Source organism: Trachurus japonicus, chromosome 13 (genome assembly GCF_045865225.1).
Source record: "Trachurus japonicus isolate A0001 chromosome 13, Traja_1.0".
Lineage (NCBI taxonomy): Eukaryota > Metazoa > Chordata > Actinopteri > Carangiformes > Carangidae > Trachurus > Trachurus japonicus.
This window is the reverse complement of record NC_140919.1, coordinates 27298171-27303837: the sequence shown is the minus strand read 5'-3', so window position 1 is coordinate 27303837 and position 5667 is coordinate 27298171.

Genomic DNA, 5667 nt, shown 5'->3' with positions numbered 1-5667 from the left:
CCAGTTGCTGTCCACTTATGTCCCTTCATGTTGCCTCAAGTTCATCATCATCATCATCATCCAGCATGATGTAGCAAAGTTGAGAGCAGGTGAACCAGAGGTGACAAGGTGTTGCTTCCTCCCTCAGGAACTTTCTACCATCCATCATTCAAAGCACTCAAACTTACCCGTTCAATTGAAATCGTGGCAGGAAACCACAACACTGATACATGATCAAAGAGGACATTATGTCATTGACAGGCGACCATTAAAACAGCGTAACCATGATAAGGATCACAGATTTCTTTGGTTTGAGAATTTACTATTTGGAACAATGCAACAACAAACTTACAGTATAACAACTGAACATTTAAACCAAAAAGTTAAAAAAATAAAATAAAAATAACACGAAGATTGCTTGGCTCTGTGATGCAACAGTTAGGCCTGTGGTGGGCAAGGCTGATGACACTTAGAGGAATTTTCCTCAGGCCATTTCAAAACGGCCTTTGCATTCAGCAATAGCCATGAAGGACCACAGTAGACTATTTCAGAGGCCCCTGAAGTGGAACACTGCTGGAGACTTAAATACACATCCGAGGAAGCTTAGGTTAAGCTCAGGCCGCCAAGCACAAGAGAGGGAAAACAAGACTAATACCCCTTTTCCACTGAAATGAGCAGGTTTTTAAATCTGGTAAAACAAATCTCATCCCCAGGTTGTTGCTCCTGAGAGATTGGTGAAGCCATTGTGTCAGACACTTTAATCTGTGATTGTGTGTTTAAAAAACACATTTTGAAGCTGCACAAAGCTGGTACCTGGACAGGTGACAGGTCTGTCTGTCTGTGCTCTAAGGCCTTACAACAGGAAAAGGGGTAAACATTCAGGTAATGTGACCTGGGTGTGAATGATGATTAGACCACTTTCTTATTGCCAGCAAAAACCAACAGATCTTAGTGGTTGTTGCCAGTGGAAAAGGGCCTAAAGGAACTAAACATGTAAATGTCCGCCCTGCCAGAGCAATTATTACACAGCAGAATCAGAATTATGAGCCATCCACAGTAACCACAAATGATTCAACAGTTCATTCATGTTCAAAATCAATTTAATTGGAAAAGGCTCAAAACCAAGTGAGAAATGTGTGAAACTCACACACTGCACATGGGACGTGGGGTGAGCTTTCTGGAGCAGACTCACACAACTCTGCTGCTTGATGGATGACAGAGTCATGAGACAAGGTCTAAAGTTTGATTTCTGTTCTAGCTGAGGAGCACCAAAGTGCCTTTTAGCATGACACTGGACCCCTGCCCTGTTCGACTCCCTCAACATGCTCACAGCTACAGGATGTGATGTGGTTCACAGATGCCTCTGTAGACTGGAGCTGCACTTTTCTGTGTGATAATGAAAACTGCAGGGCGCTGGACAGGCTGACGGTGGAGGACAAATCTATTTAACACATACAGCCGGTGGGATTATGGAGAGGGGGTGGGGTGGGGTGGTGTGTGGGAAACTGGGATTCCCAGTTTCCAGACTCTCTAACCTGCTTGAGCTCCTTCACACTCACATATAAATGGTTGAGTCATGACTTCCTGGTTTTGACCGGGAGTCGACTCCACTCATCAACGTGAGCTCAACCTGTGAAATCAATCAGCTGCTGCCGGAAACTCTCCACTGACACCAACACCGGAGAAACTGAGGGATAATTATGGCTCATGCAGCAACACTTGGGTCCACAACTACGTTAATATCTGTGACGTGTGATTAGACGAGGCCAGGCTGGAAACAAACTAACAGGTCATCCAGATTAAAGGGATAGGATCTCTTCACATGGTTGTGTGAAGTAGGCATAGATGGTAGACTACTGCTGAAAATGGATGTTTGGGCTTATCTATCTATCTATCTATCTATCTATCTATCTATCTATCTATCTATCTATCTATCTATCTATCTATCTATCTATCTATCTATCTATCTATCTATCTATCCAGAGATACGTAGCCTACTACCCACCAGTTTATGCAAAATACCTAATGGTCGATCCATCTGTCCGACTGTCTGTCTGTCCTTCCAACTGTCTATCGATCTGTCTGTCCATCCATCCTCTCATCCTTCTTACAGTAATGGTATCTTACTAATGACCTTATTCATGACCGTTCTTCTACTCTCGGGACAAACTACACTTACGGCTTTTACAGTATTTGTAACATTTGTTCTGTCACATTGTGTCTGTAATGACCACCGCAGTCTCTCTAGGAGACTTTTACCAGGATTTATTGATGTTGCAGTGTGACACTGCCTGGTTGATGGCAGGGTATTGCACTTCTTCAGCATTTGGATGTTGCCTAAAATTAAGAGAATGGTGCTGCTGCTGTCTTGTACGTACATTTTATCATTTAAGGGAAATTATGCAGCTGCTAATGTGTGGACTTTTGGATGTGGTCCAGATGGAGCAGAAGACAGAGGACACAGGGCTGTTGTTTCTGCTGTACCAGCTGCTTCACATCACACACATTATCCTCATTTTCCACCCAATTAACCTGTGTGTGTGTGTGTGTGTGTGTGTGTGTGTGTGTGTGTGCACGCGCGCACATGCGTGTGTGTGTGTGTGTGTTCAGTAGCCATGTCAATGATCCATGTGATTGACTCATTACTGATTAAACACATAAAAGGACACAGGGCGCCAATCAGCACAAAAAACACACCTCTCCTTTGCTTTCCCAGCATCACCTGGGTGTGACTGAGCTGCAGTAGGAACTTGGTGACAAAACATTTCTGCTGTTGTTTGGTCTCCTCTGCTCGTCCAATTAAACTGTTGGGGGGAAATGAACCAGGGTCACAGATGTTCACTGATGAACAAACCTGACAGAAATTTGAATGACACAAATACTAAATCAACACTCGAAGACACAGTAATGATATTTTACAGTAAATAAAAAGAAACCACTTTCTTTCCCTCCCACAGTTGCGGTTCCAGCTGACGCCACAGTGTGGCAGTAGAATAAAGGAGAAGAGGAATCTTCACTCTGGACAGAGAGCATTTTTTCCACATTTTTCTATCAAAACCGACCTTACTCTGTTTCATTTATATGTTATTAATATATAATTAATATATAATTAGTAATTCCTTCAATCAACAAAATATGGTCCTGACAGCCCTATCTGTTAAACCATTAGAATTTCTTCACCCCTTAAGTTGCATTTCAAAATCTAACCAAACCACTTCTTCCCTTTCACTGTTTTGTCTCAGGACAGGAGGCCCTTGAACTTACTTAAAAACATTTAAAACTTCTTGGAGAAATTAAAACTTGTTTTAAAAAAATCATGGAAATTCCTTGTAGAACTGACCTAACCCCCTCTGGGACACCCAGACGCTCCTCAGGAAACCTCAAGAACTGCAGGCATTTCTGTTATTTTCCCTTTCAGTCCTTTTCCCCAATTTTATTAATCTAAGGACTGCATATTTTCATGTTTGGAAGACACAAATGAATGTCTTTATTAAAGGGATAGTTCACCCTAGAATGATATTTCGCTCATTATCTACTCACCCTCATGTTGACTAAGGGCTGGAAGAAGTTTCAGAGTCCTCCGTCCCTTCTCTGAGTTACAGGGGGTCTTAGCGTAGCAGTGCATTTCAAGGCAACGGTTGTAAAGGGACACCAGAGCTCTTCGTAAAAAAACACACACAAAAAAACATCCAAATACCTCCATGATGCTCGTATGTAATGTCCGTCTTGTGCTGAAGCCCCAAATTGCGTAATTGTCCCGAAAAAAATTAAATAAGTCCACATTCCAAGCATGTTTGTAGCATTAGCTCTGTGTCTGTTGTCCGGTCTTCCGCTGCCAGCGCGCATGCGCAACCAGACTGAGACTCGAGTCGGTCTCAGTGCGAACCTTGCGCATGCGCGCTGGCAGCGGAAGACCGGACAACAGACACAGAGCTAATGCTACAAACATGCTTGGAATGTGGACTTATTTAATTTTTTCGGGACAATTACGCAATTTGGGGCTTCAGCACAAGACGGACATTACATACGAGCATCATGGAGGTATTTGGATGTTTTTTTGTGTGTGTTTTTTTACGAAGAGCTCTGGTGTCCCTTTACAACCGTTGCCTTGAAATGCACTGCTACGCTAAGACCCCCTGTAACTCAGAGAAGGGACGGAGGACTCTGAAACTTCTTCCAGCCCTTAGTCAACATGAGGGTGAGTAGATAATGAGCGAAATATCATTCTAGGGTGAACTATCCCTTTAACTGGCATCATATTGGATTCTGATTTTCATCAGTATAGTGTTTTGCTGTTGACTCTGATTTGGAAGAAAACAAGTGTGAAGTGTGGCTTTGGAAACCTTGAAACTGTCTCTCAGAGGTCTTCAAAGGGACACGCTGACTGACAGCAGTTACACTGTCTAAATCTTTTAGTGGCATTTAACCTTTCTATTCTACTAAACACTGCTGCAGCATTAATCTGTTTGATCAGATAACATTTTAAATTCGGTTATCTCACTGATAATCTGATTATAGTGTCTGTCCCTCAAAGAAACACCACTTGAAGTATTTGTATCTGTCTAATAATCTGACACTGACATGCAGTCATTGTCATGCAGTATCTGTTTACCTGTCAGTCTGACAGGTTAAAAGGGTAGAAGCTGTTAATGTAGTCCATGTAAAAAGCACATATAATCAGAGTGTCAGCGAGCGGTTGGTGGCTCCTGGCAAGAGATGAAAGTGTAACGCAAGGTGATGGCTGATGGTAAGAGTTTGATGGACAGGCCAAGTCCCGGCGCCCGTAAGCGGTAAACCATGTTAACATAAAACTGAAAACCAACAGCACGCAAACAGCACTTTGATGATGCTGATGCCAGGCCGACACAGGCCCACCCTGCTGGGATTAGAAGGAGGACACTGCTGCAAACATGTAGACAATGAATAGACTATCATAGCCAACGTGAACCATTAGAGGAGCCTCTGCCTGCTCCATGCACAGACAGAAATGAAACAGTAGTTTTGTGTTTTTACCCTTTAATTACAACACACTTATTTCATACTCATACTGGTTGTTTTCCAATCACCCTTCTGTCTTTTTACTTGGTTTCTATGAATGTCATCTTGCTGAAATTTGTGGTCCACTCAGACCATTTGATGATAAATTCATGTTAATTGTAAACTGTTTGGCGCAAGTGAGATACATTTTGATGCCAATATAGAGCTAATTATTTAATGGTAATTAATTGAATGTTAATGGTCCTTTGTGTGTGTGTGTGTGTGTGTGTGTGTGTGTGTTTCTGGCAGTCACACAGTGGCAGTGTCACTCTGATTGGTGAATTTCACTGAGCATGCTTACTGGGGACGCTTGCTGCTCCATCACTACGGGGACAACACACACTGCAACCGAACATGAACACAGACACAGACACAGACACAGACACAGACACAGACACAGACACAGACACAGACACAGACACAGACACAGACACAGACACAGACAGACACACGTATGTTATTAATGTGTTTAATTGGCTTTAAGTTGTCGTGGAACATACTGGATCAGCGAGAGCTATTCAACCACTCCAGCCCTGCAGTTTTACTATAATGAAAACATGGGTAAACATCTGCTGTGGTGTTACAGTCCTTTCTTTCTTCTTTACATCAAGACAAACAATGTTCCTCTCAGAAATCTCTCTCATGCATCCG